Source organism: Hyla sarda, unplaced genomic scaffold (assembly GCF_029499605.1).
Source record: "Hyla sarda isolate aHylSar1 unplaced genomic scaffold, aHylSar1.hap1 scaffold_941, whole genome shotgun sequence".
NCBI classification, from domain to species: domain Eukaryota; kingdom Metazoa; phylum Chordata; class Amphibia; order Anura; family Hylidae; genus Hyla; species Hyla sarda.
In genome coordinates, this window is record NW_026610971.1 from 115,658 (window position 1) to 140,844 (window position 25,187).

At 44.6% G+C, this 25,187-nt stretch overlaps 8 non-coding genes and 1 pseudogene across 8 annotated transcripts; all 9 read right to left on the reverse strand.

Moving 5' to 3' along the window:
* Positions 1–1,185: 1,185 nt before the first annotated feature.
* On the reverse strand, positions 1,186–1,376 carry LOC130350292 (U2 spliceosomal RNA). The gene has a single exon (XR_008887438.1). It is a non-coding gene; the product is annotated as a U2 spliceosomal RNA (small nuclear RNA).
* A 2,087-nt stretch (positions 1,377–3,463) lies between these two features.
* Positions 3,464–3,654, reverse strand: LOC130350293 (U2 spliceosomal RNA). The gene has a single exon (XR_008887439.1). It is a non-coding gene; the product is annotated as a U2 spliceosomal RNA (small nuclear RNA).
* A 2,104-nt stretch (positions 3,655–5,758) lies between these two features.
* Positions 5,759–5,949, reverse strand: LOC130350295 (U2 spliceosomal RNA). The gene has a single exon (XR_008887440.1). It is a non-coding gene; the product is annotated as a U2 spliceosomal RNA (small nuclear RNA).
* A 2,089-nt stretch (positions 5,950–8,038) lies between these two features.
* Positions 8,039–8,229, reverse strand: LOC130350296 (U2 spliceosomal RNA). The gene has a single exon (XR_008887441.1). It is a non-coding gene; the product is annotated as a U2 spliceosomal RNA (small nuclear RNA).
* Positions 8,230–10,288: 2,059 nt separating this feature from the next.
* On the reverse strand, positions 10,289–10,479 carry LOC130350297 (U2 spliceosomal RNA). Its single transcript, XR_008887442.1, has one exon. It is a non-coding gene; the product is annotated as a U2 spliceosomal RNA (small nuclear RNA).
* A 2,089-nt stretch (positions 10,480–12,568) lies between these two features.
* LOC130350253 (U2 spliceosomal RNA) lies at positions 12,569–12,741 on the reverse strand (annotated as a pseudogene).
* Positions 12,742–19,938: 7,197 nt separating this feature from the next.
* Positions 19,939–20,129, reverse strand: LOC130350298 (U2 spliceosomal RNA). The gene has a single exon (XR_008887443.1). It is a non-coding gene; the product is annotated as a U2 spliceosomal RNA (small nuclear RNA).
* Positions 20,130–22,214: 2,085 nt separating this feature from the next.
* LOC130350299 (U2 spliceosomal RNA) lies at positions 22,215–22,405 on the reverse strand. Its single transcript, XR_008887444.1, has one exon. It is a non-coding gene; the product is annotated as a U2 spliceosomal RNA (small nuclear RNA).
* Positions 22,406–24,499: 2,094 nt separating this feature from the next.
* LOC130350300 (U2 spliceosomal RNA) lies at positions 24,500–24,690 on the reverse strand. The gene has a single exon (XR_008887445.1). It is a non-coding gene; the product is annotated as a U2 spliceosomal RNA (small nuclear RNA).
* Positions 24,691–25,187: the final 497 nt, after the last annotated feature.

Sequence of the window (25,187 nt, forward strand, 5' to 3'; positions counted from 1 at the left end):
TATATATATATATTTCTCCGCCGAAATCACTTTTAAACCCATTTCCACCTTTTTTTCCCTTCTCTTCCTCTTACTTTTTTTTCACGTTTTTTTACGTTTTTCTCCTTTTTCGCCTCTTTTCTGGGCGTATTATTCTTCTTTTTCTTCTTTTTTTTCGTCTAATGCATACCCCATCAGTGCAGCAATGCTTATTCAATACCGCCAGCAGATGGAGACACTGGGGGATAATTTTCTAAGGATTTATACTGATTTTTCCTGTCTGAATTTGTCGCACAGAAAGTTGCAGGCCAAATATGTGTGACATTTCTGCGACTTTAGCTTCTAGAGCATTTTTACAACATTATACATAGGTGCTGAATACATAAAAAGCGACTGTTCAGCGACAGACAAGTCGCATCGGCTGAAAGTAGGCCAGAATGTCAGTCCATGTTGGAGCAGGTTTAGATACAGTCTAAAGCATAGATCTCAAAGTCTGTGCACAGAATTTAGCAAGGGCCTCGCACCTTCTGATGCATCAGGTAGGTGCACAATAGCATAGCCTAACCCTCTGTACTTTGGTCTATATTGATGCGGGACATAGACAGCCAGCTGATGACCAATCCATTAGTGCAATGGATGGCTGGAAGCATTTGTCTTTGCCTTTGCAATACCACAGAAGCAATGCATGGTCAATGTACAGCAATGACACACCTGTGTGAACAGCCAGGAGACCCCCCCCCCCCCCCCACATGTTATGTTACATAGTTACATAGTTAGTACGGTCGAAAAAAGACATATGTCCATCAAGTTCAACCAGGGAATTAAGGGGTAGGGGTGTGGCGCGATATTGGGGAAGGGATGAGATTTTATATTTCTTCATAAGCATTAATCTTATTTTGTCAATTAGGAACATTCAGCACCCACCCGCTATCAAGGCAGCTGCCTATCATGTCATGCCCTACCTGCACAGGTGTGCTGGCTACTCAAATGATCCAATTAAGGAGGCCATTTAGTCAGCAGCAGCAGAAGTCCTGTGCCTGGACGCTCCAACAGGGGCCAGACACAAGCAGAAGCAGAAGCAGCAGAAGCAGCACCACCTTTTGTTTTTTGGCTGCAGCAGCAGCAAGGCCCACAGGGCTGGCTAGCTGGCTAGCCAGCAAGCAGGTAGCAATGAAAGTAGGAATCTTTCTTTTTAACCCTGTAAGGGGGTGGTGCACTGTACCCGAAGATACTGCCATATCGGGTCAATGCATAGGGCGACGGAAGCAAGCTTCGAAATCGGCCCCCGTTCTCAAAAATCCATTTAATATATGGTCCCCAGATAGGGGACGTATCAGATATTAAACTGATAAGAACAGATACTACACTTGATCTTAGCCAAAAGGCCGAGAAGCGATAACCGTGAAAGGGGCGGGCCCAAAAAGGTCCCCTTCATGGGCACTATCACTGCTTGCTGTCAGGGAGGCTGCCAGACAATTTTCCATGCACACTCTGGGCTGGGGGGCAGTCAACCACCAGTACACACAGCAGAACCTAAACCCATACCATTATTGCTAAGCAGCAAGACAGGGGCCCATTGCACTCCCACGGGGCCTTTTTAAATGCAATCCATAACCCGGATTTGCCAGGAACCCTTCTTACTCCTCCTACTTGCATGTGACACTGGGCTTAGGATCTGCATAGGAAACACACACACAAGCACACACCTACCTTTGTTGCCTGCAGATGCCTCCTTGGCTGTCCCCAAACGGTATCAAACCAACACCCACGGGAAGCTGTAAGCATAGAGGACATGCCTGCACCCCATTGGACTTACCTGTGTGGGTTAAATCCGGGTTATTTGACAACCTATGGCGGTGATGGTTCTGCTCAGGCAGAGCAGTGCTGATGCTCCTCATAAAGCTGTCGCTGCTGTGAAGGTTCTAGGTGACATCACAAATCCCTATGGTTACATACACAACAAAGCTGGGTTGTTGTTGTTTACACTCTGCAAGGCCTGTGGAAGTGAGTGACATCATAGCACTGTAGTTCTGAGGGTTCAAGATGGATGCAACAATCTCCTGTTGCTTCTATGAAGGCCGTAATAGACGACATCACCAAACAGCTCCATAGTCACATACACAGCAAAGGAGAGATGTTGTTTACACCTAGTGATGTCAGTGGTATTGAGTGACATCACAGCACAGTGCTAAGGCTCCTGGGCCTGGACACAGCAGCGGCTGCAATATCTCAACGGAGAATACGTTTATATCTATGTGTGTGTGTGCGCATATATATATATATATATATATATATATATATATATATATATATTTCTCCGCCGAAATCACTTTTAAACCCATTTCCACCTTTTTTTCCCTTCTCTTCCTCTTACTTTTTTTTCACGTTTTTTTACGTTTTTCTCCTTTTCGCCTCTTTTCTGGGCGTATTATTCTTCTTTTTCTTCTTTTTTTTCGTCTAATGCATACCCCATCAGTGCAGCAATGCTTATTCAATACCGCCAGCAGATGGAGACACTGGGGGATAATTTTCTAAGGATTTATACTGATTTTAACTGTCTGAATTTGTCGCACAGAAAGTTGCAGGCCAAATATGTGTGACATTTCTGCGACTTTAGCTTCTAGAGCATTTTTACAACATTATACATAGGTGCTGAATACATAAAAAGCGACTGTTCAGCGACAGACAAGTCGCATCGGCTGAAAGTAGGCCAGAATGTCAGTCCATGTTGGAGCAGGTTTAGATACAGTCTAAAGCATAGATCTCAAAGTCTGTGCACAGAATTTAGCAAGGGCCTCGCACCTTCTGATGCATCAGGTAGGTGCACAATAGCATAGCCTAACCCTCTGTACTTTGGTCTATATTGATGCGGGACATAGACAGCCAGCTGATGACCAATCCATTAGTGCAATGGATGGCTGGAAGCATTTGTCTTTGCCTTTGCAATACCACAGAAGCAATGCATGGTCAATGTACAGCAATGACACACCTGTGTGAACAGCCAGGAGACCCCCCCCCCCCTTGTTATGTTACATAGTTACATAGTTAGTACGGTCGAAAAAAGACATATGTCCATCAAGTTCAACCAGGGAATTAAGGGGTAGGGGTGTGGCGCGATATTGGGGAAGGGATGAGATTTTATATTTCTTCATAAGCATTAATCTTATTTTGTCAATTAGGAACATTCAGCACCCACCCGCTATCAAGGCAGCTGCCTATCATGTCATGCCCTACCTGCACAGGTGTGCTGGCTACTCAAATGATCCAATTAAGGAGGCCATTTAGTCAGCAGCAGCAGAAGTCCTGTGCCTGGACGCTCCAACAGGGGCCAGACACAAGCAGAAGCAGAAGCAGCAGAAGCAGCAGCAGCACCACCTTTTGTTTTTTGGCTGCAGCAGCAGCAAGGCCCACAGGGCTGGCTAGCTGGCTAGCCAGCAAGCAGGTAGCAATGAAAGTAGGAATCTTTCTTTTTAACCCTGTAAGGGGGTGGTGCACTGTACCCGAAGATACTGCCATATCGGGTCAATGCATAGGGCGACGGAAGCAAGCTTCGAAATCGGCCCCCGTTCTCAAAAATCCATTTAATATATGGTCCCCAGATAGGGGACGTATCAGATATTAAACTGATAAGAACAGATACTACACTTGATCTTAGCCAAAAGGCCGAGAAGCGATAACCGTGAAAGGGGCGGGCCCAACAAGGTCCCCTTCATGGGCACTATCACTGCTTGCTGTCAGGGAGGCTGCCAGACAATTTTCCATGCACACTCTGGGCTGGGGGGCAGTCAACCACCAGTACACACAGCAGAACCTAAACCCATACCATTATTGCTAAGCAGCAAGACAGGGGCCCATTGCACTCCCACGGGGCCTTTTTAAATGCAATCCATAACCCGGATTTGCCAGGAACCCTTCTTACTCCTCCTACTTGCATGTGACACTGGGCTTAGGATCTGCATAGGAAACACACACACAAGCACACACCTACCTTTGTTGCCTGCAGATGCCTCCTTGGCTGTCCCCAAACGGTATCAAACCAACACCCACGGGAAGCTGTAAGCATAGAGGACATGCCTGCACCCCATTGGACTTACCTGTGTGGGTTAAATCCGGGTTATTTGACAACCTATGGCGGTGATGGTTCTGCTCAGGCAGAGCAGTGCTGATGCTCCTCATAAAGCTGTCGCTGCTGTGAAGGTTCTAGGTGACATCACAAATCCCTATGGTTACATACACAACAAAGCTGGGTTGTTGTTGTTTACACTCTGCAAGGCCTGTGGAAGTGAGTGACATCATAGCACTGTAGTTCTGAGGGTTCAAGATGGATGCAACAATCTCCTGTTGCTTCTATGAAGGCCGTAATAGACGACATCACCAAACAGCTCCATAGTCACATACACAGCAAAGGAGAGATGTTGTTTACACCTAGTGATGTCAGTGGTATTGAGTGACATCACAGCACAGTGCTAAGGCTCCTGGGCCTGGACACAGCAGCGGCTGCAATATCTCAACGGAGAATACGTTTATATCTATGTGTGTGTGTGCGCATATATATATATATATATATATATATATATATATATATATATATATATATATATATTTCTCCGCCGAAATCACTTTTAAACCCATTTCCACCTTTTTTTCCCTTCTCTTCCTCTTACTTTTTTTTCACGTTTTTTTACGTTTTTCTCCTTTTCGCCTCTTTTCTGGGTGTATTATTCTTCTTTTTCTTCTTTTTTTTCGTCTAATGCATACCCCATCAGTGCAGCAATGCTTATTCAATACCGCCAGCAGATGGAGACACTGGGGGATAATTTTCTAAGGATTTATACTGATTTTTCCTGTCTGAATTTGTCGCACAGAAAGTTGCAGGCCAAATATGTGTGACATTTCTGCGACTTTAGCTTCTAGAGCATTTTTACAACATTATACATAGGTGCTGAATACATAAAAAGCGACTGTTCAGCGACAGACAAGTCGCATCGGCTGAAAGTAGGCCAGAATGTCAGTCCATGTTGGAGCAGGTTTAGATACAGTCTAAAGCATAGATCTCAAAGTCTGTGCACAGAATTTAGCAAGGGCCTCGCACCTTCTGATGCATCAGGTAGGTGCACAATAGCATAGCCTAACCCTCTGTACTTTGGTCTATATTGATGCGGGACATAGACAGCCAGCTGATGACCAATCCATTAGTGCAATGGATGGCTGGAAGCATTTGTCTTTGCCTTTGCAATACCACAGAAGCAATGCATGGTCAATGTACAGCAATGACACACCTGTGTGAACAGCCAGGAGACACCCCCCCCCCCCCCCATGTTATGTTACATAGTTACATAGTTAGTACGGTCGAAAAAAGACATATGTCCATCAAGTTCAACCAGGGAATTAAGGGGTAGGGGTGTGGCGCGATATTGGGGAAGGGATGAGATTTTATATTTCTTCATAAGCATTAATCTTATTTTGTCAATTAGGAACATTCAGCACCCACCCGCTATCAAGGCAGCTGCCTATCATGTCATGCCCTACCTGCACAGGTGTGCTGGCTACTCAAATGATCCAATTAAGGAGGCCATTTAGTCAGCAGCAGCAGAAGTCCTGTGCCTGGACGCTCCAACAGGGGCCAGACACAAGCAGAAGCAGAAGCAGCAGAAGCAGCAGCAGCACCACCTTTTGTTTTTTGGCTGCAGCAGCAGCAAGGCCCACAGGGCTGGCTAGCTGGCTAGCCAGCAAGCAGGTAGCAATGAAAGTAGGAATCTTTCTTTTTAACCCTGTAAGGGGGTGGTGCACTGTACCCGAAGATACTGCCATATCGGGTCAATGCATAGGGCGACGGAAGCAAGCTTCGAAATCGGCCCCCGTTCTCAAAAATCCATTTAATATATGGTCCCCAGATAGGGGACGTATCAGATATTAAACTGATAAGAACAGATACTACACTTGATCTTAGCCAAAAGGCCGAGAAGCGATAACCGTGAAAGGGGCGGGCCCAACAAGGTCCCCTTCATGGGCACTATCACTGCTTGCTGTCAGGGAGGCTGCCAGACAATTTTCCATGCACACTCTGGGCTGGGGGGCAGTCAACCACCAGTACACACAGCAGAACCTAAACCCATACCATTATTGCTAAGCAGCAAGACAGGGGCCCATTGCACTCCCACGGGGCCTTTTTAAATGCAATCCATAACCCGGATTTGCCAGGAACCCTTCTTACTCCTCCTACTTGCATGTGACACTGGGCTTAGGATCTGCATAGGAAACACACACACAAGCACACACCTACCTTTGTTGCCTGCAGATGCCTCCTTGGCTGTCCCCAAACGGTATCAAACCAACACCCACGGGAAGCTGTAAGCATAGAGGACATGCCTGCACCCCATTGGACTTACCTGTGTGGGTTAAATCCGGGTTATTTGACAACCTATGGCGGTGATGGTTCTGCTCAGGCAGAGCAGTGCTGATGCTCCTCATAAAGCTGTCGCTGCTGTGAAGGTTCTAGGTGACATCACAAATCCCTATGGTTACATACACAACAAAGCTGGGTTGTTGTTGTTTACACTCTGCAAGGCCTGTGGAAGTGAGTGACATCATAGCACTGTAGTTCTGAGGGTTCAAGATGGATGCAACAATCTCCTGTTGCTTCTATGAAGGCCGTAATAGACGACATCACCAAACAGCTCCATAGTCACATACACAGCAAAGGAGAGATGTTGTTTACACCTAGTGATGTCAGTGGTATTGAGTGACATCACAGCACAGTGCTAAGGCTCCTGGGCCTGGACACAGCAGCGGCTGCAATATCTCAACGGAGAATACGTTTATATCTATGTGTGTGTGTGCGCATATATATATATATATATATATATATATATATATATATATATATATTTCTCCGCCGAAATCACTTTTAAACCCATTTCCACCTTTTTTTCCCTTCTCTTCCTCTTACTTTTTTTTCACGTTTTTTTACGTTTTTCTCCTTTTCGCCTCTTTTCTGGGCGTATTATTCTTCTTTTTCTTCTTTTTTTTCGTCTAATGCATACCCCATCAGTGCAGCAATGCTTATTCAATACCGCCAGCAGATGGAGACACTGGGGGATAATTTTCTAAGGATTTATACTGATTTTTCCTGTCTGAATTTGTCGCACAGAAAGTTGCAGGCCAAATATGTGTGACATTTCTGCGACTTTAGCTTCTAGAGCATTTTTACAACATTATACATAGGTGCTGAATACATAAAAAGCGACTGTTCAGCGACAGACAAGTCGCATCGGCTGAAAGTAGGCCAGAATGTCAGTCCATGTTGGAGCAGGTTTAGATACAGTCTAAAGCATAGATCTCAAAGTCTGTGCACAGAATTTAGCAAGGGCCTCGCATCTTCTGATGCATCAGGTAGGTGCACAATAGCATAGCCTAACCCTCTGTACTTTGGTCTATATTGATGCGGGACATAGACAGCCAGCTGATGACCAATCCATTAGTGCAATGGATGGCTGGAAGCATTTGTCTTTGCCTTTGCAATACCACAGAAGCAATGCATGGTCAATGTACAGCAATGACACACCTGTGTGAACAGCCAGGAGACCCCCCCCCCCCATGTTATGTTACATAGTTACATAGTTAGTACGGTCGAAAAAAGACATATGTCCATCAAGTTCAACCAGGGAATTAAGGGGTAGGGGTGTGGCGCGATATTGGGGAAGGGATGAGATTTTATATTTCTTCATAAGCATTAATCTTATTTTGTCAATTAGGAACATTCAGCACCCACCCGCTATCAAGGCAGCTGCCTATCATGTCATGCCCTACCTGCACAGGTGTGCTGGCTACTCAAATGATCCAATTAAGGAGGCCATTTAGTCAGCAGCAGCAGAAGTCCTGTGCCTGGACGCTCCAACAGGGGCCAGACACAAGGAGAAGCAGAAGCAGCAGAAGCAGCAGCAGCACCACCTTTTGTTTTTTGGCTGCAGCAGCAGCAAGGCCCACAGGGCTGGCTAGCTGGCTAGCCAGCAAGCAGGTAGCAATGAAAGTAGGAATCTTTCTTTTTAACCCTGTAAGGGGGTGGTGCACTGTACCCGAAGATACTGCCATATCGGGTCAATGCATAGGGCGACGGAAGCAAGCTTCGAAATCGGCCCCCGTTCTCAAAAATCCATTTAATATATGGTCCCCAGATAGGGGACGTATCAGATATTAAACTGATAAGAACAGATACTACACTTGATCTTAGCCAAAAGGCCGAGAAGCGATAACCGTGAAAGGGGCGGGCCCAACAAGGTCCCCTTCATGGGCACTATCACTGCTTGCTGTCAGGGAGGCTGCCAGACAATTTTCCATGCACACTCTGGGCTGGGGGGCAGTCAACCACCAGTACACACAGCAGAACCTAAACCCATACCATTATTGCTAAGCAGCAAGACAGGGGCCCATTGCACTCCCACGGGGCCTTTTTAAATGCAATCCATAACCCGGATTTGCCAGGAACCCTTCTTACTCCTCCTACTTGCATGTGACACTGGGCTTAGGATCTGCATAGGAAACACACACACAAGCACACACCTACCTTTGTTGCCTGCAGATGCCTCCTTGGCTGTCCCCAAACGGTATCAAACCAACACCCACGGGAAGCTGTAAGCATAGAGGACATGCCTGCACCCCATTGGACTTACCTGTGTGGGTTAAATCCGGGTTATTTGACAACCTATGGCGGTGATGGTTCTGCTCAGGCAGAGCAGTGCTGATGCTCCTCATAAAGCTGTCGCTGCTGTGAAGGTTCTAGGTGACATCACAAATCCCTATGGTTACATACACAACAAAGCTGGGTTGTTGTTGTTTACACTCTGCAAGGCCTGTGGAAGTGAGTGACATCATAGCACTGTAGTTCTGAGGGTTCAAGATGGATGCAACAATCTCCTGTTGCTTCTATGAAGGCCGTAATAGACGACATCACCAAACAGCTCCATAGTCACATACACAGCAAAGGAGAGATGTTGTTTACACCTAGTGATGTCAGTGGTATTGAGTGACATCACAGCACAGTGCTAAGGCTCCTGGGCCTGGACACAGCAGCGGCTGCAATATCTCAACGGAGAATACGTTTATATCTATGTGTGTGTGTGCGCATATATATATATATATATATATTTCTCCGCCGAAATCACTTTTAAACCCATTTCCACCTTTTTTTCCCTTCTCTTCCTCTTACTTTTTTTTCACGTTTTTTTACGTTTTTCTCCTTTTCGCCTCTTTTCTGGGCGTATTATTCTTCTTCTTTTTTTTCGTCTAATGCATACCCCATCAGTGCAGCAATGCTTATTCAATACCGCCAGCAGATGGAGACACTGGGGGATAATTTTCTAAGGATTTATACTGATTTTTCCTGTCTGAATTTGTCGCACAGAAAGTTGCAGGCCAAATATGTGTGACATTTCTGCGACTTTAGCTTCTAGAGCATTTTTACAACATTATACATAGGTGCTGAATACATAAAAAGCGACTGTTCAGCGACAGACAAGTCGCATCGGCTGAAAGTAGGCCAGAATGTCAGTCCATGTTGGAGCAGGTTTAGATACAGTCTAAAGCATAGATCTCAAAGTCTGTGCACAGAATTTAGCAAGGGCCTCGCACCTTCTGATGCATCAGGTAGGTGCACAATAGCATAGCCTAACCCTCTGTACTTTGGTCTATATTGATGCGGGACATAGACAGCCAGCTGATGACCAATCCATTAGTGCAATGGATGGCTGGAAGCATTTGTCTTTGCCTTTGCAATACCACAGAAGCAATGCATGGTCAATGTACAGCAATGACACACCTGTGTGAACAGCCAGGAGACCCCCCCCCCCCATGTTATGTTACATAGTTACATAGTTAGTACGGTCGAAAAAAGACATATGTCCATCAAGTTCAACCAGGGAATTAAGGGGTAGGGGTGTGGCGCGATATTGGGGAAGGGATGAGATTTTATATTTCTTCATAAGCATTAATCTTATTTTGTCAATTAGGAACATTCAGCACCCACCCGCTATCAAGGCAGCTGCCTATCATGTCATGCCCTACCTGCACAGGTGTGCTGGCTACTCAAATGATCCAATTAAGGAGGCCATTTAGTCAGCAGCAGCAGAAGTCCTGTGCCTGGACGCTCCAACAGGGGCCAGACACAAGCAGAAGCAGAAGCAGCAGAAGCAGCAGCAGCACCACCTTTTGTTTTTTGGCTGCAGCAGCAGCAAGGCCCACAGGGCTGGCTAGCTGGCTAGCCAGCAAGCAGGTAGCAATGAAAGTAGGAATCTTTCTTTTTAACCCTGTAAGGGGGTGGTGCACTGTACCCGAAGATACTGCCATATCGGGTCAATGCATAGGGCGACGGAAGCAAGCTTCGAAATCGGCCCCCGTTCTCAAAAATCCATTTAATATATGGTCCCCAGATAGGGGACGTATCAGATATTAAACTGATAAGAACAGATACTACACTTGATCTTAGCCAAAAGGCCGAGAAGCGATAACCGTGAAAGGGGCGGGCCCAACAAGGTCCCCTTCATGGGCACTATCACTGCTTGCTGTCAGGGAGGCTGCCAGACAATTTTCCATGCACACTCTGGGCTGGGGGGCAGTCAACCACCAGTACACACAGCAGAACCTAAACCCATACCATTATTGCTAAGCAGCAAGACAGGGGCCCATTGCACTCCCACGGGGCCTTTTTAAATGCAATCCATAACCCGGATTTGCCAGGAACCCTTCTTACTCCTCCTACTTGCATGTGACACTGGGCTTAGGATCTGCATAGGAAACACACACACAAGCACACACCTACCTTTGTTGCCTGCAGATGCCTCCTTGGCTGTCCCCAAACGGTATCAAACCAACACCCACGGGAAGCTGTAAGCATAGAGGACATGCCTGCACCCCATTGGACTTACCTGTGTGGGTTAAATCCGGGTTATTTGACAACCTATGGCGGTGATGGTTCTGCTCAGGCAGAGCAGTGCTGATGCTCCTCATAAAGCTGTCGCTGCTGTGAAGGTTCTAGGTGACATCACAAATCCCTATGGTTACATACACAACAAAGCTGGGTTGTTGTTGTTTACACTCTGCAAGGCCTGTGGAAGTGAGTGACATCATAGCACTGTAGTTCTGAGGGTTCAAGATGGATGCAACAATCTCCTGTTGCTTCTATGAAGGCCGTAATAGACGACATCACCAAACAGCTCCATAGTCACATACACAGCAAAGGAGAGATGTTGTTTACACCTAGTGATGTCAGTGGTATTGAGTGACATCACAGCACAGTGCTAAGGCTCCTGGGCCTGGACACAGCAGCGGCTGCAATATCTCAACGGAGAATACGTTTATATCTATGTGTGTGTGTGCGCATATATATATATATATATATATATATATATATATATATATATATTTCTCCGCCGAAATCACTTTTAAACCCATTTCCACCTTTTTTTCCCTTCTCTTCCTCTTACTTTTTTTTCACGTTTTTTTACGTTTTTCTCCTTTTCGCCTCTTTTCTGGGCGTATTATTCTTCTTTTTCTTCTTTTTTTTCGTCTAATGCATACCCCATCAGTGCAGCAATGCTTATTCAATACCGCCAGCAGATGGAGACACTGGGGGATAATTTTCTAAGGATTTATACTGATTTTTCCTGTCTGAATTTGTCGCACAGAAAGTTGCAGGCCAAATATGTGTGACATTTCTGCGACTTTAGCTTCTAGAGCATTTTTACAACATTATACATAGGTGCTGAATACATAAAAAGCGACTGTTCAGCGACAGACAAGTCGCATCGGCTGAAAGTAGGCCAGAATGTCAGTCCATGTTGGAGCAGGTTTAGATACAGTCTAAAGCATAGATCTCAAAGTCTGTGCACAGAATTTAGCAAGGGCCTCGCACCTTCTGATGCATCAGGTAGGTGCACAATAGCATAGCCTAACCCTCTGTACTTTGGTCTATATTGATGCGGGACATAGACAGCCAGCTGATGACCAATCCATTAGTGCAATGGATGGCTGGAAGCATTTGTCTTTGCCTTTGCAATACCACAGAAGCAATGCATGGTCAATGTACAGCAATGACACACCTGTGTGAACAGCCAGGAGACCCCCCCCCCCCCCATGTTATGTTACATAGTTACATAGTTAGTACGGTCGAAAAAAGACATATGTCCATCAAGTTCAACCAGGGAATTAAGGGGTAGGGGTGTGGCGCGATATTGGGGAAGGGATGAGATTTTATATTTCTTCATAAGCATTAATCTTATTTTGTCAATTAGGAACATTCAGCACCCACCCGCTATCAAGGCAGCTGCCTATCATGTCATGCCCTACCTGCACAGGTGTGCTGGCTACTCAAATGATCCAATTAAGGAGGCCATTTAGTCAGCAGCAGCAGAAGTCCTGTGCCTGGACGCTCCAACAGGGGCCAGACACAAGCAGAAGCAGAAGCAGCAGAAGCAGCAGCAGCACCACCTTTTGTTTTTTGGCTGCAGCAGCAGCAAGGCCCACAGGGCTGGCTAGCTGGCTAGCCAGCAAGCAGGTAGCAATGAAAGTAGGAATCTTTCTTTTTAACCCTGTAAGGGGGTGGTGCACTGTACCCGAAGATACTGCCATATCGGGTCAATGCATAGGGCGACGGAAGCAAGCTTCGAAATCGGCCCCCGTTCTCAAAAATCCATTTAATATATGGTCCCCAGATAGGGGACGTATCAGATATTAAACTGATAAGAACAGATTTTTTTTTTTTTTTTTTATTTTTTTTTTATTTTTTTTTTTTTTTTTTTTTTTTCCTCAGTTACAGACTATTGTTTGGACGATCATCAGGTCACCTACCAAGACTCGTCACTTAAAACAATATCTGAAAAAACATCATACGGAAAAAACTAACTAAGGGAACCGAGTGCCAAGAAAAAGTGACCAAAACAACAAAACAAAAAAAACATGTCAAAAACAATCACAGAAATTGGTCAAAAACTTACAGCTTTCTCCTTTACGTACTTCTTATAAATTCTTCCATCGTGTATGCATCCAGATTTTCTCCGCTTCTTCTTCACCAATTCTCTTTTTGTCCAGTAGAAAGATAGTAAAAATCCTTCCTAAAAACAATCTTTTCAATTCCCTCGGAGAAATAACAACATTTTTAAAAACAAGCAAATTGCGTGAGTCCCATAAAACCTCTTTAAAAACAGAAAAAAGAATCCAATTAGTACGTGTATCTTCCTTTTTACTAAGATCTTGACCAATAAAAACTTTCTCAAAAGAAAAACTATTATATCCAGTGAGTTGGATTAAAAACCTCTTTAAAAACATAAAAAATTCTTTTGCATAAAAACAGTCCCAATAAAGGTGCACTAAGTCTTCTCTACCTCCACAACCCTCTCTTGGGCATCTGTCACTTATTCTCAAACCTCTTCCATTTAAAAAAGATCGGGTTGGGAGGCAGCCATGAAAGGACATCCAACTAACGTCTTTTTGTCTGTTTGATAGTCCAATAACTTTAAAAAACTTCCAAATCTTCACAGACTGAGCATTAGTGCAGAATGGTACTTCATATAATCTCTCATTTTTCCTTATTTCCTGTTCTATTTTCTTTTTATCAGGTTCACCTAAAGAGCTCAAACCAAATTGATCATTGAAAGACCTGAGGAGCACATAGAAGGTAGGTATCACATGTGCTATGGGTCTCCTCAAATCCCTCTCACACCAGCCCCATTTGGAAAACAACCATCCTGCAAGGTATTTACTCATGTCTGCCGCCCTATTATTGCACTGTATCAATTTAAAAATTAAAAGAAAATAGTGCACCTTTAAAAACAGATCAATGTTTGGAAAGTTATATCCGCCCAAATTCATACTCTTCATCACTTCTTCTCTTCTCATTTTCTCCATCTTAGACCCCCAGAAGAACACAAAAAGCTTCCTTGTAACTCTCCTAGTCCATAACTTCCCTGGAGGAAGCACCATAGCCGTATACAAGAGAAGCGGTAGGATTACAGACTTAATGATAAGAACTTTCCCTTTAAGTGACAAGTTCCTTAACCTCCAGAAGGATAGCTTCTTCTCAATTTTACTGTCCAAAGTCTCATAACTTTTCTTTCCTTTGAGGTCTTTGTCAAATATCACTCCTAGCACTTCAATGTCTTCTTTTTTCTTAACACCATCCACTACTATATTCTCTTGGTTCCCAAAACTGCATAATTGGCACTTCCCCCAGTTCACATTCATCCCAGCCACACAACAAAAAATCCTCACATGCAAATTTACTCTGTTGAGATCTGCTTGGGATGTACAAGTAAAAACCACATCGTCCATATAACTTAAAACCTTTAACTTACTACCATCACTACCTGGAATAAAAACACCACTCACACATTTATCTTTCTGCACATTCTTCAACAGGCCCTCTATAACGCATATAAACAGAATTGGGGAGAGTGGGCATCCCTGTCTGACTCCAGACAAGACATTAAAAGCAGGCCCCACATGCCCATTTACTAAAATCTGACTTGTCACCCCATGATAAAAACTCATAATAACAGATAATAACTTTTCTGGAATACCTAAGTGTTTTAAAGCAATGAACATAAAATCATGTGCAACCTTATCATAAGCCTTTTCGAAATCTATGGACTCAACAAACAGTGCATTCTTGTTAAAGTTACTGTAATAAATAGAGTCTCTTAAAAGCAATAAATTATCTGTTATTTTTCTTTTCGGTACTGCACAAACTTGGTATTCTCCCACAAGGTGGTCCACTACATCACTCAGTCTATTAGCCACAATCTTAGCAATTATCTTGTAGTCACAATTTAATAAAGTTATAGGTCTCCAATTTTTAAGATCTCTGCCATCACCTTTTTTATGAATTAATGTTATGACCCCTTTCTTCATAGATTCAGCTAAAACACCTGAGTTAAAAACATATTGCACCACCCGTGTAAACTCTTTACTTAAAATATTCCAGAACGCAGAATAAAACTCAGCGGGGAGACCATCACAGCCTGGTGTCTTCCCTTTGGCCATCTTATCCAGGGCCTGCTTGATCTCCCCTTCACTAACATCATCAATCAAAAAATCTATTTTTTCAACAGGAACTTTATTCTCCAAAATATTACAATAATCATTCATCTCCGTCTCACTGGCTCTGCTCTTATTACTAAAGAGTGTCTCATAAAATCTGCCAATCTCCTTCACCATCTCCTCTCCAAAAACTTCCCCCGTAGGGGTAAAAACAGATTTAAAAACACCTTTAGCATTAAAACATTTTTTAAAGAAATACCGTGTACACTGCTCATTTTCTTCTAGGTGCTGCACTTTAGACTTATATACAATATTCCTTCCCTTTTCCAACAACCTTTTTTTCATCTCCCCCTTCACCTTAACAATCTCATCCTCCACCTCCACACCAACACGTTTAAACTTATAGAGAGTCTCTAACCGGGATACAAGCCTTTCATCACTCTTCCTCTTCTCTTGTGCTCTCTTTATGCAAAACATCTTAAAGAAATTAGAAAACTCTCCTTTAGCCCATTCCCACCACACTAAGACATTACTAAAATCAGGTTGTTTAGAAACACAGGATAAAAACACATGATTAAAACCAGCCATTACTTCCTCATCTTCCAATAGACTTACATTTAATTTCCAGAGCCCCCTCCCAAAATGAAGGGACTCTGTGACACTTATCTCAGCCGACACCATCTTGTGGTCTGAGAAAGTTGACATCATTTGATTGCACCGGACCACCTTAATCCCATCAGAGACCAGGATGTAATCGATCCGGGATTTACAGCGGCCACTATCTGATATGTACGTATATCTTTCATCAGTGCTAACCATCAGCCCAACATCAGTAAAATGCAAGTCTTGAATAATTTGATTTAAAACATTGGAAGTAATATCAGTTCTAACCTCAGCAGAGCTCTCACGATCATTGACGGATCTAATGCAGTTAAAATCGCCAACAATAATAGTATCTTCACGACCAGGGATAAAAAACTTAAGGGACTCTAAAAAAGACAAACGTGCTTGTTTTTCTGCTGGAGCATACACATTAAAAATTCTCATCCTCTGGCCCAAAACCTCAAAAATTAAAACCATACAACGACCAGGTACTAAAATTTGGCAATTTAAAACTTTAATGTCCCTGTTTTGCAATAAAATCCCCACACCTTCATTTTTGTTTTCTGCACATGTGGACCAGAAGGACTGCCCACACTTCCACTCATTTGCATAAGGTGCTGACTTTATTGCACACTCCTGTAAACATATCACATCACTTCTAACATTCTCAAGAATATCAAAAATTGCAGCTCTCCTAATTTCAGACTCAATACTTCTTACATTAATAGTTGTTACAACCAAAGTCATAATAACTAGGAAAAGAAAACCAAATGCTTTAAAATCCATCTTAACTTAGAAATTAACATTTTGGCCTTCAACTTTCCTATGTAAGCTTGCAAAACAATCAGGCGACCCTATGTTAGAGTCCCTGTCTATTTCATTATCACTACCAAGCACAAGGGATTCCTGATCCTCAGACCAGCTCCCTGTCTTACACCTTTTATTCACAACCTGCACATCCTCATCTTCCTCCTCCTCTTCTTCCTTACTGCGAGAAACTCTCTGACCAGGTGTTAGAGATCTCTGAGATGACCCAACAACCTCCATTCCCTCCTCCTCCCCCACAATTGGGTTTGGACATTCAATATCATCCATAGCCTCTTCACTAGAAAGAACATCACCATACACTGTCTCAATTTTCTCCACCACTTTCACTTTTTTTGCTTTTTTCTTTTTCACCAAGGTAAATTCACCTCCCACACCTGTCTCCTCACCAGTCACAGCAGTGGAAACACCCTCCTCCCCTGACCTCTCCTGAGTGCTAATGTGCTCCACTATCACAGAACTTTCCTCAGCCACCTGTGCCACATTAACACTCACACTCACACTCTCACCAACTCCAGGAACAAACCTCCCTCCCCCTTTTTCTCTTTGTTCTCCTCTATTCCCAGCTGCATCAGCATAACTTCTCTTCTTTTTATACCACATATCACAGCCTCTTGCCAAATGTTCCTCACTTCCACAGATATCACATGTCTTCTTCTCTGTACAGATACTTGCTTCATGACCAGTTTTCCCACAATTTCTGCAACATTCTCCTTTCTCAGGGCAATAATCCTGCACATGGCCATAGGCATGGCACTTTCTACAATATTGCAACTGGCCTTCATAAAAGCAGAAACCTCTCTCTCCTCCGATAGAAAACACCTGTGGTATGCTCTTCCTTCCATCTTGCATTCCTTCATCTTTTTTAAATTTTACAATAAACTTTCTCTTACAATTAAAGTACCCAAACTTGTTCTTAAGTCTTCCTATAAATTTCACTTCCTCGCAATACCGGAACAAAAAGTTTGTAACCATTTCATCAGAAACCTTAGGATTATACATGTGGACAATTACTACCTTTGTTGTATTCATAAATAACGGTTCCACTTTAATCTTCTTCATTATAGCAGGCTCACTTTTCCTCTTCATTTCTTCAAGATCCATATAGACTCTCTGGCAAATCTCAGAACCACAAAAAGTAATATCATAAATTCCTTGCCTAGGAAAATCCTGTATAGCCAATACATTCCATACCTGTAGGTAATCAAGCTTGCGAAGAATCTCCACAACGATTTGGTCAAGTCCGATCGTCCCCCGGTGCTCGCCAGGAACGTAGATCCGCACCGTGTCCTCAAGTCCACGCGCCTTCTCGCTCATTTTTGCAGGTAAAACCCACGATCGCAGCTCAGCAACAATCCAGGGCCCCCCGTAAAGAGGGCCCCGATCACCACTCCTTTCAACCCAAACCACGCACAGAAATCCACACGTGATCTTAGCCAAAAGGCCGAGAAGCGATAACCGTGAAAGGGGCGGGCCCAACAAGGTCCCCTTCATGGGCACTATCACTGCTTGCTGTCAGGGAGGCTGCCAGACAATTTTCCATGCACACTCTGGGCTGGGGGGCAGTCAACCACCAGTACACACAGCAGAACCTAAACCCATACCATTATTGCTAAGCAGCAAGACAGGGGCCCATTGCACTCCCACGGGGCCTTTTTAAATGTAATCCATAACCCGGATTTGCCAGGAACCCTTCTTACTCCTCCTACTTGCATGTGACACTGGGCTTAGGATCTGCATAGGAAACACACACACAAGCACACACCTACCTTTGTTGCCTGCAGATGCCTCCTTGGCTGTCCCCAAACGGTATCAAACCAACACCCACGGGAAGCTGTAAGCATAGAGGACATGCCTGCACCCCATTGGACTTACCTGTGTGGGTTAAATCCGGGTTATTTGACAACCTATGGCGGTGATGGTTCTGCTCAGGCAGAGCAGTGCTGATGCTCCTCATAAAGCTGTCGCTGCTGTGAAGGTTCTAGGTGACATCACAAATCCCTATGGTTACATACACAACAAAGCTGGGTTGTTGTTGTTTACACTCTGCAAGGCCTGTGGAAGTGAGTGACATCATAGCACTGTAGTTCTGAGGGTTCAAGATGGATGCAACAATCTCCTGTTGCTTCTATGAAGGCTGTAATAGACGACATCACCAAACAGCTCCATAGTCACATACACAGCAAAGGAGAGATGTTGTTTACACCTAGTGATGTCAGTGGTATTGAGTGACATCACAGCACAGTGCTAAGGCTCCTGGGCCTGGACACAGCAGCGGCTGCAATATCTCAACGGAGAATACGTTTATATCTATGTGTGTGTGTGCGCATATATATATATATATATATATATATATATATATATATATATATTTCTCCGCCAAAATCACTTTTAAACCCATTTCCACCTTTTTTTCCCTTCTCTTCCTCTTACTTTTTTTTCACGTTTTTTTACGTTTTTCTCCTTTTCGCCTCTTTTCTGGGCGTATTATTCTTCTTTTTCTTCTTTTTTTTCGTCTAATGCATACCCCATCAGTGCAGCAATGCTTATTCAATACCGCCAGCAGATGGAGACACTGGGGGATAATTTTCTAAGGATTTATACTGATTTTTCCTGTCTGAATTTGTCGCACAGAAAGTTGCAGGCCAAATATGTGTGACATTTCTGCGACTTTAGCTTCTAGAGCATTTTTACAACATTATACATAGGTGCTGAATACATAAAAAGCGACTGTTCAGCGACAGACAAGTCGCATCGGCTGAAAGTAGGCCAGAATGTCAGTCCATGTTGGAGCAGGTTTAGATACAGTCTAAAGCATAGATCTCAAAGTCTGTGCACAGAATTTAGCAAGGGCCTCGCACCTTCTGATGCATCAGGTAGGTGCACAATAGCATAGCCTAACCCTCTGTACTTTGGTCTATATTGATGCGGGACATAGACAGCCAGCTGATGACCAATCCATTAGTGCAATGGATGGCTGGAAGCATTTGTCTTTGCCTTTGCAATACCACAGAAGCAATGCATGGTCAATGTACAGCAATGACACACCTGTGTGAACAGCCAGGAGACCCCCCCCCCCCATGTTATGTTACATAGTTACATAGTTAGTACGGTCGAAAAAAGACATATGTCCATCAAGTTCAACCAGGGAATTAAGGGGTAGGGGTGTGGCGCGATATTGGGGAAGGGATGAGATTTTATATTTCTTCATAAGCATTAATCTTATTTTGTCAATTAGGAACATTCAGCACCCACCCGCTATCAAGGCTGGCTACTCAAATGATCCAATTAAGGAGGCCATTTAGTCAGCAGCAGCAGAAGTCCTGTGCCTGGACGCTCCAACAGGGGCCAGACACAAGCAGAAGCAGAAGCAGCAGAAGCAGCAGCAGCACCACCTTTTGTTTTTTGGCTGCAGCAGCAGCAAGGCCCACAGGGCTGGCTAGCTGGCTAGCCAGCAAGCAGGTAGCAATGAAAGTAGGAATCTTTCTTTTTAACCCTGTAAGGGGGTGGTGCACTGTACCCGAAGATACTGCCATATCGGGTCAATGCATAGGGCGACGGAAGCAAGCTTCGAAATCGGCCCCCGTTCTCAAAAATCCATTTAATATATGGTCCCCAGATAGGGGACGTATCAGATATTAAACTGATAAGAACAGATACTACACTTGATCTTAGCCAAAAGGCCGAGAAGCGATAACCGTGAAAGGGGCGGGCCCAACAAGGTCCCCTTCATGGGCACTATCACTGCTTGCTGTCAGGGAGGCTGCCAGACAATTTTCCATGCACACTCTGGGCTGGGGGGCAGTCAACCACCAGTACACACAGCAGAACCTAAACCCATACCATTATTGCTAAGCAGCAAGACAGGGGCCCATTGCACTCCCACGGGGCCTTTTTAAATGCAATCCATAACCCGGATTTGCCAGGAACCCTTCTTACTCCTCCTACTTGCATGTGACACTGGGCTTAGGATCTGCATAGGAAACACACACACAAGCACACACCTACCTTTGTTGCCTGCAGATGCCTCCTTGGCTGTCCCCAAACGGTATCAAACCAACACCCACGGGAAGCTGTAAGCATAGAGGACATGCCTGCACCCCATTGGACTTACCTGTGTGGGTTAAATCCGGGTTATTTGACAACCTATGGCGGTGATGGTTCTGCTCAGGCAGAGCAGTGCTGATGCTCCTCATAAAGCTGTCGCTGCTGTGAAGGTTCTAGGTGACATCACAAATCCCTATGGTTACATACACAACAAAGCTGGGTTGTTGTTGTTTACACTCTGCAAGGCCTGTGGAAGTGAGTGACATCATAGCACTGTAGTTCTGAGGGTTCTAGATGGATGCAACAATCTCCTGTTGCTTCTATGAAGGCCGTAATAGACAACATCACCAAACAGCTCCATAGTCACATACACAGCAAAGGAGAGATGTTGTTTACACCTAGTGATGTCAGTGGTATTGAGTGACATCACAGCACAGTGCTAAGGCTCCTGGGCCTGGACACAGCAGCGGCTGCAATATCTCAACGGAGAATACGTTTATATCTATGTGTGTGTGTGCGCGTATATATATATATATATATATATATATATATATATATATATTTCTCCGCCGAAATCACTTTTAAACCCATTTCCACCTTTTTTTCCCTTCTCTTCCTCTTACTTTTTTTTCACGTTTTTTTACGTTTTTCTCCTTTTCGCCTCTTTTCTGGGCGTATTATTCTTCTTTTTCTTCTTTTTTTTCGTCTAATGCATACCCCATCAGTGCAGCAATGCTTATTCAATACCGCCAGCAGATGGAGACACTGGGGGATAATTTTCTAAGGATTTATACTGATTTTTCCTGTCTGAATTTGTCGCACAGAAAGTTGCAGGCCAAATATGTGTGACATTTCTGCGACTTTAGCTTCTAGAGCATTTTTACAACATTATACATAGGTGCTGAATACATAAAAAGCGACTGTTCAGCGACAGACAAGTCGCATCGGCTGAAAGTAGGCCAGAATGTCAGTCCATGTTGGAGCAGGTTTAGATACAGTCTAAAGCATAGATCTCAAAGTCTGTGCACAGAATTTAGCAAGGGCCTCGCACCTTCTGATGCATCAGGTAGGTGCACAATAGCATAGCCTAACCCTCTGTACTTTGGTCTATATTGATGCGGGACATAGACAGCCAGCTGATGACCAATCCATTAGTGCAATGGATGGCTGGAAGCATTTGTCTTTGCCTTTGCAATACCACAGAAGCAATGCATGGTCAATGTACAGCAATGACACACCTGTGTGAACAGCCAGGAGACCCCCCCCCCCCATGTTATGTTACATAGTTACATAGTTAGTACGGTCGAAAAAAGACATATGTCCATCAAGTTCAACCAGGGAATTAAGGGGTAGGGGTGTGGCGCGATATTGGGGAAGGGATGAGATTTTATATTTCTTCATAAGCATTAATCTTATTTTGTCAATTAGGAACATTCAGCACCCACCCGCTATCAAGGCAGCTGCCTATCATGTCATGCCCTACCTGCACAGGTGTGCTGGCTACTCAAATGATCCAATTAAGGAGGCCATTTAGTCAGCAGCAGCAGAAGTCCTGTGCCTGGACGCTCCAACAGGGGCCAGACACAAGCAGAAGCAGAAGCAGCAGAAGCAGCAGCAGCACCACCTTTTGTTTTTTGGCTGCAGCAGCAGCAAGGCCCACAGGGCTGGCTAGCTGGCTAGCCAGCAAGCAGGTAGCAATGAAAGTAGGAATCTTTCTTTTTAACCCTGTAAGGGGGTGGTGCACTGTACCCGAAGATACTGCCATATCGGGTCAATGCATAGGGCGACGGAAGCAAGCTTCGAAATCGGCCCCCGTTCTCAAAAATCCATTTAATATATGGTCCCCAGATAGGGGACGTATCAGATATTAAACTGATAAGAACAGATACTACACTTGATCTTAGCCAAAAGGCCGAGAAGCGATAACCGTGAAAGGGGCGGGCCCAACAAGGTCCCCTTCATGGGCACTATCACTGCTTGCTGTCAGGGAGGCTGCCAGACAATTTTCCATGCACACTCTGGGCTGGGGGGCAGTCAACCACCAGTACACACAGCAGAACCTAAACCCATACCATTATTGCTAAGCAGCAAGACAGGGGCCCATTGCACTCCCACGGGGCCTTTTTAAATGCAATCCATAACCCGGATTTGCCAGGAACCCTTCTTACTCCTCCTACTTGCATGTGACACTGGGCTTAGGATCTGCATAGGAAACACACACACAAGCACACACCTACCTTTGTTGCCTGCAGATGCCTCCTTGGCTGTCCCCAAACGGTATCAAACCAACACCCACGGGAAGCTGTAAGCATAGAGGACATGCCTGCACCCCATTGGACTTACCTGTGTGGGTTAAATCCGGGTTATTTGACAACCTATGGCGGTGATGGTTCTGCTCAGGCAGAGCAGTGCTGATGCTCCTCATAAAGCTGTCGCTGCTGTGAAGGTTCTAGGTGACATCACAAATCCCTATGGTTACATACACAACAAAGCTGGGTTGTTGTTGTTTACACTCTGCAAGGCCTGTGGAAGTGAGTGACATCATAGCACTGTAGTTCTGAGGGTTCTAGATGGATGCAACAATCTCCTGTTGCTTCTATGAAGGCCGTAATAGACGACATCACCAAACAGCTCCATAGTCACATACACAGCAAAGGAGAGATGTTGTTTACACCTAGTGATGTCAGTGGTATTGAGTGACATCACAGCACAGTGCTAAGGCTCCTGGGCCTGGACACAGCAGCGGCTGCAATATCTCAACGGAGAATACGTTTATATCTATGTGTGTGTGTGCGCGTATATATATATATATATATATATATATATATATATATATATATATATTTCTCCGCCGAAATCACTTTTAAACCCATTTCCACCTTTTTTTCCCTTCTCTTCCTCTTACTTTTTTTTCACGTTTTTTTACGTTTTTCTCCTTTTCGCCTCTTTTCTGGGCGTATTATTCTTCTTTTTCTTCTTTTTTTTCGTCTAATGCATACCCCATCAGTGCAGCAATGCTTATTCAATACCGCCAGCAGATGGAGACACTGGGGGATAATTTTCTAAGGATTTATACTGATTTTTCCTGTCTGAATTTGTCGCACAGAAAGTTGCAGGCCAAATATGTGTGACATTTCTGCGACTTTAGCTTCTAGAGCATTTTTACAACATTATACATAGGTGCTGAATACATAAAAAGCGACTGTTCAGCGACAGACAAGTCGCATCGGCTGAAAGTAGGCCAGAATGTCAGTCCATGTTGGAGCAGGTTTAGATACAGTCTAAAGCATAGATCTCAAAGTCTGTGCACAGAATTTAGCAAGGGCCTCGCACCTTCTGATGCATCAGGTAGGTGCACAATAGCATAGCCTAACCCTCTGTACTTTGGTCTATATTGATGCGGGACATAGACAGCCAGCTGATGACCAATCCATTAGTGCAATGGATGGCTGGAAGCATTTGTCTTTGCCTTTGCAATACCACAGAAGCAATGCATGGTCAATGTACAGCAATGACACACCTGTGTGAACAGCCAGGAGACCCCCCCCCCCCCCCATGTTATGTTACATAGTTACATAGTTAGTACGGTCGAAAAAAGACATATGTCCATCAAGTTCAACCAGGGAATTAAGGGGTAGGGGTGTGGCGCGATATTGGGGAAGGGATGAGATTTTATATTTCTTCATAAGCATTAATCTTATTTTGTCAATTAGGAACATTCAGCACCCACCCGCTATCAAGGCAGCTGCCTATCATGTCATGCCCTACCTGCACAGGTGTGCTGGCTACTCAAATGATCCAATTAAGGAGGCCATTTAGTCAGCAGCAGCAGAAGTCCTGTGCCTGGACGCTCCAACAGGGGCCAGACACAAGCAGAAGCAGAAGCAGCAGAAGCAGCAGCAGCACCACCTTTTGTTTTTTGGCTGCAGCAGCAGCAAGGCCCACAGGGCTGGCTAGCTGGCTAGCCAGCAAGCAGGTAGCAATGAAAGTAGTAATCTTTCTTTTTAACCCTGTAAGGGGGTGGTGCACTGTACCCGAAGATACTGCCATATCGGGTCAATGCATAGGGCGACGGAAGCAAGCTTCGAAATCGGCCCCCGTTCTCAAAAATCCATTTAATATATGGTCCCCAGATAGGGGACGTATCAGATATTAAACTGATAAGAACAGATACTACACTTGATCTTAGCCAAAAGGCCGAGAAGCGATAACCGTGAAAGGGGCGGGCCCAACAAGGTCCCCTTCATGGGCACTATCACTGCTTGCTGTCAGGGAGGCTGCCAGACAATTTTCCATGCACACTCTGGGCTGGGGGGCAGTCAACCACCAGTACACACAGCAGAACCTAAACCCATACCATTATTGCTAAGCAGCAAGACAGGGGCCCATTGCACTCCCACGGGGCCTTTTTAAATGCAATCCATAACCCGGATTTGCCAGGAACCCTTCTTACTCCTCCTACTTGCATGTGACACTGGGCTTAGGATCTGCATAGGAAACACACACACAAGCACACACCTACCTTTGTTGCCTGCAGATGCCTCCTTGGCTGTCCCCAAACGGTATCAAACCAACACCCACGGGAAGCTGTAAGCATAGAGGACATGCCTGCACCCCATTGGACTTACCTGTGTGGGTTAAATCCGGGTTATTTGACAACCTATGGCGGTGATGGTTCTGCTCAGGCAGAGCAGTGCTGATGCTCC